Source organism: Maniola hyperantus, chromosome 22 (genome assembly GCF_902806685.2).
Source record: "Maniola hyperantus chromosome 22, iAphHyp1.2, whole genome shotgun sequence".
Lineage (NCBI taxonomy): Eukaryota > Metazoa > Arthropoda > Insecta > Lepidoptera > Nymphalidae > Maniola > Maniola hyperantus.
Window position 1 is genome coordinate 6,245,749 of NC_048557.2, and position 15,636 is coordinate 6,261,384.

Consider the following 15,636-nt stretch of genomic DNA (forward strand, 5'->3'; position numbering starts at 1 on the left):
TAAAGATGCTGGGGAAGGACATAGGCTAGGTAGTAAGTAGGTACTTTTTATCTCGGAAAACCAAAGAGTTCCCATAGGATTTTAAAAAAACCTACTTAAATCCACGCGAACGAAGTCGCGGACATCATCTAGTTTTTTATAAAAGCCGATAGTTTCTCCACTTTCTCCGCACATTGTCCCCAACACAGGGGGGAACGATCAGCCAGGAAAAAAAAGGCAACGTGACAACCCCCTGCCAGACACCCAAGACAAGTTTAAGGATGTCAAAGCCATGATCCAAAGTTCCAAACTTCATAGTCGCTGATCGTGCCTGCCTGGTGTTGGGGACAATGCGCACCGAAACTTTCAGCTTTTATAAAATAACGAGGTCTAGCCCTCGCGGGCTCTTAGTCCATTAGGAGGACGCTATTTTAGAGCCGACGATAGATATCAGCTGAGCCGAAACTGTAATAATTCTATTTTTGACACCAACATTGACATTTTGAGGTTGCCGCCCGGTCGCGGTGTTAATTAGAGATCGTTTACACTTCGGGCCCGAATGGCTCTGAGATTGAATTTCTTTTTAGAATAGATAGGTATGAGGGAGACTTTTGAGGGAACCTACCTTTTAAAAACAGATGAAGTGTGGGTGGGAACTGAAATTTCATCATCTAATATCTAAATACTTATTACCTACCCATAACGAAGTAGGTAGGTACTATAGCTGCTACCGAGGTAGGCATACCTAAGTATGCCTACCACTACCACTTACCTCCTGAGACATTGCCTGACACATTCAACGACCCAGTAGAAGTGTCTGGTTACTTACCTATCGGGTTGTTTTTTGAACATCCCGATATAACCAGAAACTCGGTTAAGTAGGTATCTACTTGGAACTGACGTGAAAAGTTTTTTCAAAGAACTGTTCCGTTTTATTAGACTGTTCGACTGATCGGATAATTTGGACAATTACTTAGCAGTTAATGACATCTTAGTTAAAGGGCGGTCGCGGCAGTCAGTGTCTTGCCTGCAATGGCCAATTCTAGATACTTATACACATTCTGAATACACACACACACACAATACACATGCCATCTACACAAGCACACCAACTTACAAAACAACTTCTATACAATTCCCAAGCTTCTTCACATTTTACAAGGTTTCTTTGTAAGCGGACAATATGTCTCATATAGGGCGCAGCGCAGGCGTAGCGGAATGTGTGTCTCGGGGTATCACCCCCCCGTGGGGTAGGGGGGGTTATTATCTACCCGGCGGTGGGGGTTGCACCCCCCCGGCTTTATTATACTGGTTCCAAGCGAATTGCTTTTTGTTTGTGTAAGCTGAATAGCGTATTTAGTAATGGAACTTTTTGATTTCGATCCGGGCTTGTCTGCGTTTTAGGTTTTTAAATTGTGGTTGTGGAGTGTTCTTGGGTCTTTTATCTGTAGATTCCTTGCTTGATTTATTTAAAAAACAATGTAGGTATCTACTACCTATCTCTCTTAGGTCCTTTTAAGGGCAGGTGGTCTCTTTTAGACTAAGGCCCTTAAGATTAGGCATGATTCCTGAAAATAGAGTTTGAAGGTGAAAATTATCTGTACTTTCTTACTTTACGTTAGTACTATTATATTATGCTTTGCTTAGGTACCTAGGTAAGTAAGTATACCTCTAGTTAGGTGGAAGAAGTAGACATCGATTCAGTCTACACTTACCTATGACAAATTCTAGACTTATGAATTCATTGCGACGGTATGGATCTGTAAGTATAGATATAGACTATAGAGTCAGACTAGACAGTCTCTATACACACATAAAACTTAAAAGTAGTTGACCACGATGGTCAGAAAATAACTGACTACTCAGTCATACTTATGAAAGTACGAATAATGAATATGTTTGACTAACAATTTAAGTAGGTAGGTAGGTAGGTCAAAATACCTAGCCGCGGAAACGGGCTAGAATTCAAAATCTCGAAACTAAAATGGCATACCTAATACTACCTACCTACCTACCTAATACCATGCCATTTTTGTCACTATTTTCTACGAGAATAAAAACGGCACTATGTTTAGACTTCAGACCCAGGTATTACCTACTTATATATTTAGTTTATCCCACCGCTGCCACCATGTTGTGAATCAAACGAGCACTTGATGGGCACTGACATTTTATTAGGTACTAATTTTGTAACATACCTACTTAGTTAACATAACTACTACAACAACGACCTTAAAATAAACCAGTGTCACAGGTAAGGTCACCTTTGTCTTGACAGTTCATTGCAAGATGAATAGCAATTACTTGATTGGGTTTCTGTGTTGGCTGTTTGTTGTTAGAGAGTTCTTAAAGGTTCGTGGAACTCTTGAAAGTTTCCCCTGTTCCAGAGATCGTGTTTGTGTTTAGATGTCGGGTTCTGATATGCAATAAACTTTGATAAGAGTTTAATGAATTGTACCATATTTACCAAGATATAGGTACCTACCTATCTAAGATGGAACCTACACCTGTCTAGGTAAGAACCATCTTTTGTCAAAGGCTGTTTAGTAGTGTATTTACAATACAAGCAGTTTTTTATTCAGATACAAATTAGCCCTTGACTGTAATCTCACCTGGTAGTAAGTACAGCTAAGTGATGTTGCAGTTTAAGATGGAAGAGGTATAGCAGTTTTTATTAAACCCATAGCCCTTTAGAAGAAGAAAATGTCAGCACGAAACTCAGCAGTTCCCTATCTAGGTAGGTAGGTAAGTAGGTACCTACTCTTACAAAACGCGAAATGTTAAACAATCAATAAACAACAATCATATCTGAGTACCTATATCTAAGTAGTAAGTACCTACCTAGGTGCTTAAAAAGAAAACTCCTGACTCACTCACTGACTGATTTATCAACAAACCAGCTCAAAGCTTTGGACGTAGAGGTCTCTTAATAATGCAAATGTAGACAAGGATAAGGCTGGATTATTCAAAATTTTAGAATAGATAAAGGTAATCCTTTTATTAATATCTATTCTATCAATAAGTAGATACCTATTAGCTTGGTGGGTAGTGGGTAGGTACCTACCTACCTATAGAATAGTTATAGCAGTGTTTATAATAAAAGGGAGGATCTTCACTTAATCACAATTCACAAACCGCAAGGTATCTGCAAACTCTATAAAGGGCCCCGAAGCGATACCGCGCTAACTTCACCCTTCCGTATAATACCCCTACCTGCCGCCCTTTACCGCGACAACTTGTCTCATTTTGATGCTCTTACAAACTTTGATATGAGTTACAGCTGGCTTAAGGCGAGATCTGACTGTGCGACATAAAACGCTAGTTCCTAAATCGCGTTCGAACCGCGACCGTGACGAGTACTGCTCTCTAACTTTGACCTGAAAGAACTAAGCATAAACTAAATTATACGTCTTAGTGTTAAAAATGAATCACTAAATGTGTTGGTCATCGCAAATCTCCAGAACAGCTGAACCAATTTCGCTAATTATTTTTTTATAATATTCCTTGAAGTACGAGGATGGTTCTTACGGAGAGAAAAATTTAAAAATTTTGAATCGACTATTAGGCGGAACGAAAGTTCGCCAGGGCAGATAGTACCTAATTAGCGGGACGATAGAAGAGGGACGGGAGGGTAGAGTAGCGATACCTACCTATAGGTATGAATTATTATCTATGGTCGCAAGTGAAACTTCAAACCATTAACTATTCCAGAATACTTAGGTAGGTTCTTTGTAGTAACCAAAGATAATAATTAGCAATTCCTTGTTGAAATGTTTTAATCTAATGCGATACCCGTAACACTGTCGCGCTGTCTTTTCCCGCACTTGCCTTTCGTCTAGTCTGGGCCTAATTTCATAACTTTGTCCCTACTCTGTCGCTCTTGTTACGTGTAATTTAGACACATTAATAATGTGTATTTTATGAACTATACAGAATTATAGTAGAATTATATAGCCAAATGTTTGATGTGGAGCTTTACTTATTATGAAGCAATGCTTAAGGCTTTTGATTGCCCTTACAGATTTGACTTTAATTTATGGGTTATTATACCTACTTACTCCGTTTTCGTGAATCGAAACAAGATGTACCTACCTACCTAAAGGTTTCAATTCAATGCCGGCTCACTACAGAGCACGGGTCTCCTCTAAGAGGAAGAATAATTAGTACCTACCTAGCTACCTAAGTACATATAAGGAAAGCCGTTAGCCGTTAGTAGGTAGGTAGGTACACTACCTACTTTAAAAAAAATTACAAAAAATTAAAAAGTATTTTACTTTATAAGGTTTTAACTAACTAATTTGAGAAATCATCAGAAAACCGTTAAAATATACCTAAGTATATAAAAATCATAATCACATTCACCTATCCATTTCAGATATTTTAAAAATACTCTCGACTTGAGTAAATGCGGCCATTAGTCGGACTAATCTTCATTTATTTCCCCCCCAGCCAATATTTCGTGTAACTCGCTTAGTGATGATGACCGTTTCACTTAGTTTTTTAACGACGCTTTTACGGTTTTTTCGGGAAAAAATAAATAAGGGCGTCTATACGCGGAGCGGGAACTGAACTGTTGACGAAGGTCGACGTTTTGTGAAACTAAAATACCTACCTATTCGAATGACTACTTATTATAATACGTACAGTACCTGCGCGGCCGAAAGTCATGTACGTCGACCTTTAGAAGGAGATAGCAGATTTGTAGAGCGTTGTCCCTGTCGTTGAGACCGACAAAACATCATATAGGAATGAGTGACAGAGAACGCTCTACAAAGCCGAAATGTCATTCTAAAGGCCGATGTACATTACTTTTGGCCGCGTACTGTACCTATAGGTAGATTAGAATTTTTAGATTTGCCATTACACAAATTTAAACATTGTGTAACTACACTTATTAGTTATTTCAATGCTATAGGTAGGTAGGTAGGTAATCTTACAAATTGTTAATTTGTAAGATAATAATATACCTACCTATAGTGGTGATAATTAATTACTACTTACCTATAACTAAAGCTACGAGGGTTCAAAACACGCCCAAGTCTGAGAAGAGCCCACAAAAACCCAGCCGGGTCTTAATAAACAAAGGATTTAGTAAATAAAAAAATTATAATAGAATAGAATAGAATAGAATAGAATGTTTTTTTATTCATGTAAACTTTTTAAAAGTGCTTATGAATAGTCAGGTAGTTTTAATTTACCACTGGTTCGGAATGCCGTTCCTACCGAGAAGAACCAGCAAGAAACTCGGCGGTTGCTCTTTTTAATTTTTCAATTTACAATGTTATTATACCGTACTATACAAGCCATTGCAGCCCCGTGCATTGCTGGAGCGAGTCAAATCCAAGCTTTTTTATCGTTTACATAGTCTGCGACTGTATAATATGCTATTTTTAGGAGCATACTTTTAACACATTTTTTAAACTTGTGTAAAGGCAAGTCTAAAATTGGTTGTGGAATTTTATTATAAAATATTACACTCATTCCCACAAATGACTTTCGCACCTTCCAGAGGCGGAGCGCAGGAGTAGCCAGCTTATTTCTGTTTCTAGTTTGCCTATCATGGAGATCACTGATTTTTTTGTAACTGTGAATGTTTTGTAGTACAAAAATTATATTATTGTAAATATATTGGGAAGCTACTGTAAGAATACCTATTTCCTTAAATATCTCTCGTAGGGAATCGCGCGGTTTTAAATTATAAATTGCACGTATTGCCCTTTTTTGTAATACGAATATTTTCCCAATATCTGCTGCTTTACCCCACAGCAAGACTCCGTAAGACATAATACTGTGGAAATAGGCAAAATACACAATTTTTGCAGTTTCCACGTCAGTTACCTGTCGAATCTTTCTAACAGCATAAGCAGCAGAGCTGAGTTTACCAGCAAGTGTTGATATATGGGCGTTCCATTGAAGCTTTGCATCTAACGTGATTCCCAGGAACACGGTGGTCTCCTCCACTTTTAACATATCATTATTTATCATTAAGTTAATGTCCTTGGTCGCCTTTGTATTGGGCAGAGAAAAGGTATAAATATTTGCCTATAGGTAAGTAGATATGTCTGAAGCTAACTCACGAACTAGGAACAGACAAAATCTCGGGAGCAGTAGGAAAGACACTCGATTGTAAACAGCCTTAAATCATTCCCATTTAGGTACAGCACTTAAGAATCTGTTTACACATTTAGGTACAAACGATTTTATTTTCAGTTTAAGCACCTACCTACCTACCCATCTACCTACATGTTTCTAATGTGTTTTGGGTGACTTTTTAGCCCTGTTTAGCCTAATAGCTTTTTGAAAATTTATTGGGTAAGTAGATACGGTAGGTATACCTAGAAAGTTAGGACAAAGGTTCTTATTAAAATAAATACAAAAAGCCCTTTAATACCAAACTTAGTTACCTACCTAATACCTACCAATACAAAGATTCTTGATAGGTTACGTTCTTTACGTTAATACGGATTTACTTACCTACCTAAGTATATTATCTCTGAATATCAGTCTTGTGAAATACTTAGGTAGATACGAATAAGTACGATTTTAATGACCTACTTACCTAATCGGATATTAACCTACCTATCTATAATTATGGGACACCTTCAAATCTATCTTTGACCCAAAAGGCCCTCATGGACAGTGGCGTGCATAGGGTTTGAAGCCAGGGTAGGCATTAGTTAGGTAGGAACCTGTTTACTGCCAGGTCGTAATGAAAAATATGCATTGAGCTATTACCTACAACTGGGGTAAGCAATGCATTAATGCCTCTATGACTTGCACGCCACTGCTCATGGATTCATTACAATTAAATGTGATAGGTAGATATTAGGATAGGTAGGTACCACCCAGTAGCGTGCAGGTCATAGAGGCATAAATGCACTGCTTACCCCAGTTGTAAGCTCAATGCATATTTTTCATTATGACCTGCCAGTAAACAGGTTCCTACCTAACGAATGCCTACCCTGGCTTCAAACCCTGTGCACGCCACTGGTACCACCTACTGGTTAATATCTAGGTAAGGTAAGTAGGTACCTACCTACCTACGGTAATATTGATGAAGTGGAAGTTCTCGAGAGGAAGTTGGGACTACAAAGAATTGATTCTAAATTCGAATGAAATTGTTACGGTCAGCGTGAAAAATTCGTAATTGTTACAAATGTCCCTTTACAGTTTACAGAGGAAACTAGCGTAGGTTCACTGGGCGGCACACAGGTGGCTGACAATAGGGCATTGTGTGGGGGGCGTGGCCCATTGTGCCCCTCGGCCAATCAGGGCGCCTCAATCAACAATAGCGCACCGAATTGGAATGCCGCGTCAACTCTATTGTCGGATTGGTGTGGTTATTTCAAATTTAGAATTGTTCGGCTCCGAATCAGTTCAGTTTGCTGTTTCTAATTTCAAATTAGTTTTTCTACGTTGCTACAGTAAAAAAATAAATTTGCTGCCTGCTGTAATTTAGAATTTCTTCTTATTTAACAAAAATAAGAAATGCTTGTGAACATATATCTCTACAGGTACTATAAATTAAAGTTTCGAGCAGTTTTATGAAGAAAGGGGGTTCACATCATTGTCTTCGGTAACTTCAAAGCTTTACCTATTTACAGAGCAACACATTACTAGTGCGATATTGTGACATGCCATACCTAGGTAGGTTAGTATCTAGATACCTACCTAGGTAGGTACCACACTCTAGCTAGCATTTCTTCGACGCAAGAAAGAAAGATAAAGGCCAGAATAACCAGAATCTGACCATTGGGGTGATTCTCAGAGAAACTCTCTCTAACTCTAACTCCAACTGTTAGAGTTAGAGTTAGAGTCTAACTCAGTGTCTAACACTGAACGATAGCCACTGAGTTCAATTTTTAATCCGTTGAAGGTTTTCTATGATAAAATATTTTACTATCACCCAGTGAAGCGGCAATGTAGAACCAACCAACCTCGGTGGCTATCATTCTGTGTTAGATACCTGCTGAGTTAGCGAATCACCTAGCAGGCAGTGGCATGCAGCTCATAGAAGCATAAACGCACTGCTTACCCTCATTGTAATAAATCAATGCTTATTTTTCATTATAACCTGCCGTAAAATAAGTTCATACCTAAATGCATACCCTGGCTTGAACTCCTGTGCACGCCACTGCTAGCAGGACATCCAAAGTCAGTTACCTACCTATCTAGCAATTGGGTCAACATTGCTAAACTACAAGTCCACACAATCGACTGATAAGCGCTGTTGAAACTAGGCTCCAAGCTAGGCTATCATAATTACCTAATCAAAATATAATAAACTCCAAGTAAAATGACCAATGGCGGTTAAGTTATGATAAACTAGCTACTAGATCCTATATCTCCAAGTTTTCTAACTAAGCTCATTATTCTTAAGTTATCTGCGGGTTATTTATATTCAATATAAAATAGCAAAATGGACTTAAACGATACGTCAAGTGTTCAATGCACTCGGTACAAGCGTGCGGAAAATGAGTTATTACCTATATAATATCGAGTGTGAGATTGATTATTACAGAAAATTATCTATTAATATCTGGGTAATTGGTACCTATCTCACTTCCTTTGGTTTATAGACATTCCTAGTACGTACCTACCTAAATACCTTAGTAGACATGATCTTTTTGTGCTAGCGCCATGACGCTAATTAATATTAACCATTAGATATCATAATATATATATATATATATATATATATATATATATATATATATATATATATATATATATATTATTATTAAGGCATTTCTGTGCCTATTAATATACATATTACTTATATTATAATTATTATCTTTATGTTCCCTGACAACTTACGTACACCTTAAACCCAGTTTCACTAGCCTTTAAATCCTCTTCAACCTAGTTGCCTGGTAGAGATCGCTTCACAGCGATAAGGCCGCTGATTGTATGTTCTTCTTTTACATGTTTCTTTTTGTGTCTTTTCTTTTTGGTGTACAATAAAGAATATTAAAAAAAAAAATATTACCTACCTTGATTTTCTTAGATAGGTATCTAAGTATAATATTTACCTAATTCAAATAGGTACATAGGTAGATGGATACCATACCTACGGTTCTTTGTTAGGTATAAGTAGGTACCTACCTACCTACATTCAATTGTTAGGTAACCATTATTAGTTCTACTTAGGTCGGTTTTCCCGATTTTTAAGAAATGAGTCTTTTGATAAATCATCGCTTTCACTTCTCTCTACTTTTGCTTAAATTGGTTTTCCAAAACATTTTCAAAAGCTCTAAGTATAGATAGGTAGGTACCTATATGTAGGCACTTCTTGTAGCTAGAGGTATTCTGTCATAATCTTCTACGTTACGCACGTAACGTAGGTACTTACCTACTTAACGAATCTTTGGTCAACGGCCAAGGCCTTCTTCAGAGAAAACCACTTCATCGTAAGAAGTGTCAATAGATAAGTAGGTAGGTAGCTGGTAGGTACTCGTAGGTATATCTACACCTAACAAATCATTAGCTGTAAACTCTATTTATTATCCAAAGAAAATCATCAAAAAACACTACACACTAACATCATATAGATACTTAAAGATAAAAAATGTAAGCAATTTTTCACCCAACTGTCCGCAGCGGGCGCTCATTACAGACGCATCTTAGACCGGATGCTGCGAACAGGTGTCGCTTACTGTCCCATGCAATCCAACGAAACAAACCGGACTTTACTGCGACGGCCTAAAGTTCAACTTTAACAGTGGCATGGATTGCAGTACGTTGAAAAATCGCCTTTATGTTATTGCGTTAGGATTGATAAGGTCAGTAATTAGTGGAGTTCGATGTTACGGTTAAATAGATGTACCTACCTTTTCTGTTTCCGTAATAAGTGGATCCGGTTTTAACTGTCAAGTACCTACCTATCTACCTACTTATACATAGGTACTAAGTATAGGTACCTTATTACAGTGGCGTGCAGGTCATAGAGGCATAAATGCACTGCTTACCCCAGTTGTAATAGCTCAATGCATATTTTTCATTATGACCTGCCAGTAAACAGGCCTACCTAACTAATGCCTACCCTAGCTTCAAACCTACTATCCATCTACCTACCTACCGTGACCTTTCGTATTAATTATCTCAAAAGATTTTTGCTAGCACCAAATACGATTTGAACTTTGAAGGATAGGTACCTAATTAGGTAGGTACCTACCTAATTAGGTAGGTACCGACTACGGGATGAACTAGGAATTTTGAAAATGTTAACTTACAGTCATCATCAACCGATAGACGTCCACTGCTGGACATAGGTCTCTTGTAGGGACTTCCACACGCCACGGTCTTGTGCCGCCTGAATCCAGCGGCTCCCTGTGACTCGTCCGTCCATCTAGTGGGGGTCTTCCAACGCTGCGTCTTCCGGTGCGAATTCCCCATTCCAGCACCTTGTGACTCCAACGTCTACTTATCGGTTTTACGAACTACGTGCCCTGCCCATTGCCACGTCTTCAGCTTCGCAACCCGTTGAGCTATGTTGGTTACTCTAGTTCTCCTCATTTCTGATTTGATCACGTAGAGAAACTCCAAGCATAGCTGCTCTCTCTTACTTTAGTATCGCCCGCTAATCAGAGTACAGTACAGGCTGAAAGTAATGTAGGTACCTACATCGGCCTTTAGAATGACATTTCGGCGTTCTCTCTGTTACTCATATCTATGTGACGTTTTGTCGGTCTCACGACAGAGACAATAGCCATAAAGCAAAATAAGAAGAAGACAGAGACAATGGTCTACAAAACCGCTATCTCTTTCTGTACTTACATTCTGCCCCGTAGGTACTGTACCTCTAAAGACTAAAAATAAATACTTCACTAAAGGTAGGTAAGTAGCCTACACCCACGTCAACTATCTACTTACCGACTAACTTACCTACCTAGATGAAGATACAACTATTTACTATGTACCTACCTAAGTACCTAGCTTAAGATTTGCTTTCAAACAAACGGGCACACATTCACAATTTAAACCCCCAGATATAGCCTCCCCCACTATATACCTAATGCACTACCGGGTCTTTCATAAATGGACAATATGTAACATTTTGCCGTAACACAAAATTTTAATTGCGTTTTAAACCAAATCTATTTGAACGGTACACGGTTCAATTTAGCTTGAATGGACACGAAAGTAAGTTTGTTAGAAAGTTGGTTTTGTAGATATGTGTGCACCCCTTTCCCCCCTATTACGACATAGTCCCCCAACCCTCTAACCCCCCAGCGTCTTGGAAATGCTTAGTTTCGCTTCTATAGACATTTTGTTTGTCCCTATTCTTGGTTTGCGACTTAGCTTTGGTTCGTAGATAGGTCTTTTATAAACGTCCAAGACACAAAGGACCTTTTGATGTTGTTTCTTTTATATTTATCTTTTTAATCTTTTCATAAATTAAAGTAGGTACCTACCTTACTATTTAAGTAGGACTTATAAGCAAATTGCTATTGCGCTGGAACCATGTCTCATTAACATCGAAATGACGTAAGCCGAAATAAAAATATACCTACCATCAGCTCGATACTTCAGTCTAGTGCTGACGTCCCTAAAATGGCGGCCACGCGCATTAGCAATTTACGGGTATACTATACCTACTTACCTTATTTTGCGAATGGCCAGAGGGGCGAAAACACAAACTAGGTAGGTACTTATAGTAAGTAAGCAACAAGCCGAGATGGCAATCGGGATAAGAGGTGGAGGGACGCCCCCATAACTTACCTACACCCGCATGTCTTCCGTGCTATCCCGCACCGGGTCAGCACGGGGGTTGGGTGAGTGTGCGGGGCGTCCCCATCCCGATTACCATCTCAACCTGTCGCGTACTATACCTACCTACTTATTAGTTTTACTCAAGAGTTACAATAATCTAGGTACCTACACTAGCGGCACGCTATGATGGCCGGTTTGACACATTACAATAGTGATGTGGAATGTCAATTTATTCTCGAACAAAAAACAATTAAGTTTTGTTTTTGTACCTGATTAAATAGGTTTAATAAAACAAAAATGTATATGTTTATTTAATTTATTTGAACGAACTGAATATTTGAACGAAAATGAATATACATACTTTATATGCACACAAGAAACATATGAATACAAAAGATACCGAAAAAGGTGCCACAAAAGGCCATAATTAATCAGATTCGTCCATACTACTATTTTCACTGTCGTCACTGCTATCATCACATACATTAATAATTATATGTTCGTTTTCTATAATATTATCTATTTTCACATCTCTTTCATAATCTTCCCTTATTAATTTAACAGTTCTATTCACAACCTTTTCCCAGTCTCCTTTAGTCACATGTTCACAAGCTTCTTCTAATAATTTTAGCATTTTTTTTGTGGTAAATGGGGGTTCTGTATTGTGTCTTGCAGCATATCCCTTAATTTGAGCCCACACCAACTCAATCGCATTATACTCACAATGGTAAGGCGGTATAAACTGTCAGTGCAATCGCATTGCACTGACAGTTTATACTTTTCGAAGCAACGTCAATTCGAAACTGCTTTGTTTTGCATTGAGCATTGACGCGAGTTTGCCGGAGGTAGTAGTTGTGCTAGCCAGCGATCCTATGTGACGATCGTATTAGATTCCATTTTTAAAAATTTATTGATATTTTTTTGCGATTTCAGAGGTTTGTCCACATAGTGAAAATTGTTCATATTCACAAGTACATTCACCCCTTAAATGGTGCAAACTGATTTTTCTACACTTGTATACATTTAAGAAATCAATTTAATAAATAAATTTTGAGTCCTAAACCTAAAACTACATTCGATAAAATTTATGAATCTCTGCACATCACTATCGTCAATAAAGTAATACAATTATTTCCTTCAAAGTCGTTATCAATTAATACGGAACTTCATGAGCGGACAAACGTCAAACCGGCCATCATAGCGTGCCGCTAGTTTAGTAAGACACGTAGGGTAAGCCCGCACTACGAATTTTCACCGTGCGATTTTTCCCGCTAAATTCTGTGAATAGGTACCTACCTATGGAAATTGTATTGTATTGTATTGAAGCCGCACTCGGAAAAAATACGTGCGGACGCATACATTTTCCATGTCACAGAATTCTGCGGAAAAAATCGTACAGTGAAATTTCACAGTGCGGCCTGCTCTAACAGGTTCCTTTGTTTTACAACGGAATCCGAAAAAATATGAGGAACACACTAATTATCAGATTCCAATGTGGATTATAAATAGGTATATCTAATAGTTAAGTGTCCAAATAATATCATAAATTTACGTTTAACAAAACGATTTGGGGAATTCCTTCTCCAAAAACAAAACATTTAAAAAGTCTCAAGATTTATGTAATAATAAAATAGTTTTATAGCGTGTTTTCATAAATTGTTATTCACAACAATTTATCAAACGTAATGAGGTTTAGAAAATAAAGCTATTATCAAATGGTTTCCGTAATTTATTTTAATACCTACTAAGTAGCTGATATACCCGCAACCGTACGCGTAGTTTTAGGTTTTTAAAAATCCCGTGGGAACTCTTCCATTTTCCGGGATAAAAAGTAGCCTATGTCACTCTCCAGGTCTTTGACTATACCCATGCAAAAAAACCGGCCAAGTGCGAGGCCAAGGCTCGCACACTGAGGGTTCCGTACTACAGTCGGAATTTTCGACATTTTGCACGACAATTCAAAAATTATGATGCATAAAAATAAATAAAAATCTGTTTTAGAATGCACAAGTAAAGCTTTTTCATATGATACCCCACTTGATATACCTAGTCATCTTACTCCGAATATTGAAAATACTAATTATTAGTTCATGACGACAATATAATTTTTTTGTGTGATCTAACCCTAAATTCACGGTTTTTAGATTTTTCCCCTAAAGCCAGCTATAAGACCCACCTACCTGCCAAATTTCATGATTCTAGGTCAACGGGAAGTACCCTGTAGGTTTCTTGACAGACAGACAGACAGACAGACAGACAGACAACAAAGTGATTCTATAAGGGTTCCGTTTTCCTTTTGAGGTACGGAACCCTAAAAACACGTCAATCTGTTACTCCGTTGCGACGTGATTGAAGGACAAACCAACAAACAAACACTTTCGCATTTATAATATGGTTAGTGATTTTAGGTATCTATGTAAACTGGTCAGACAACTACCTACTTACCTACCTATGATGTGCATAACTCAGAAGGCTCCTGCCGTAGTCTAGCCTGTGGTAGAGCTGTGCAGGAGGGTGACTGCAGTTGTCACAAGTTGACGAATCATTGAGCTCTCGCGTTACGTCATCACACCCCTCCCGCACCGCTCCGTTTATTAATTTTTTTATTCAGTCACAAGTTAGCCCTTGACTGCAATCTCACCTGGTGGTAAGTGATGATGCAGTCTAAGATGGAAGCGGGCTAACCTGGAAGTAATGTCATTTAGGTATGTCAGTTTTTATTAAACCCACACCCCTTTGGTGTCTACACCGCATCGTACGCTTAGTCGCTGATTAAGCGTTCCGGTAGCGTATTTTTCGTATTTTTTGTTACTAAATTCTTTAAGTAAGTATCTACTATTTCAAATAGTTTGTGATTTGTGCTACATTTTAATTTCGTAATTACACAATTCGTATGATAATTTTACTCGTTATGCACGAAATAGTATTTTATTAACGATTTTAATCTGTACACTATTTTTGTTAAGCTGGTTATCATTATTTTTAAGTTTGACATTTCTAGCTGGCATTTTGGTCTCTGGGATTAAAAAGTAGACTAAAGGTACCCAGATTTCATTAATTACAGTTGAAATTGCGTTAAACCAGTAGCGTAGGTATGTCATTTGGCGTGGACTACAAATAGTGGTGCTTATGAATGGAACAGCCGGTCGGGCTATTTCGGAATGCGCGGGCGCAGGTTGGAAATAACCAAATAGCTCGGTATAAGGGCATAGATCTATCTACCTACGTACCTATCGGCACTAGCGGCTTCTAAGTAGGTACTTTTTAGTGTTCCGTACCTCAAAAGGAAAAAAGGAACTCTTATACGATCACTAAATCTGTTGTGTCTGTCAAAAAAATCTATTGAGTACTTACTTCCCGTTGACCTAGAATCATGAAATTTATGAAAGTGAGGGCACAGAGAGTGCACCTGTGTTTGCACTTTGCACATAAATCAATGGATAAGCGACTCCGCGAGAACTCTTCGTTACCCAATATTCTAGACAATAAATAAAGGTGTCTAAATACATAGGCCGTTAGGGCCATTTAGTAAGAGATTCGGTCGTTTGGTTCACCTACAAACGGGTTAATTGGCCATAAATTACGATAATAATTCGTTTTCTGCACACCCCGCGATTTACTGTCTCAATATTTATCTACTTAGAAACCTACCTACAATATTGTTAATGCACATAACTACAGTGCGACAATACTAGGAGTTGGAAGGAATTCTGCTCAACACAAGAACGAGAGAGTAGGTATGTGGGATGGAGTGTACAGTGGGCTACCATTATATTAATCGAACCGGGGTACGTAATTAATTAAACTGCCATACCCCTTCCCAGTTAGCCTACTTCCATCTTTGGACTGCATCATCACTTACCAACAAGTGAGAGCGTTATAAAAATAAAAAATAGAGCAAATTCAAAAGGATCACACAAAAACACGAAAGTAACAAAACAATCT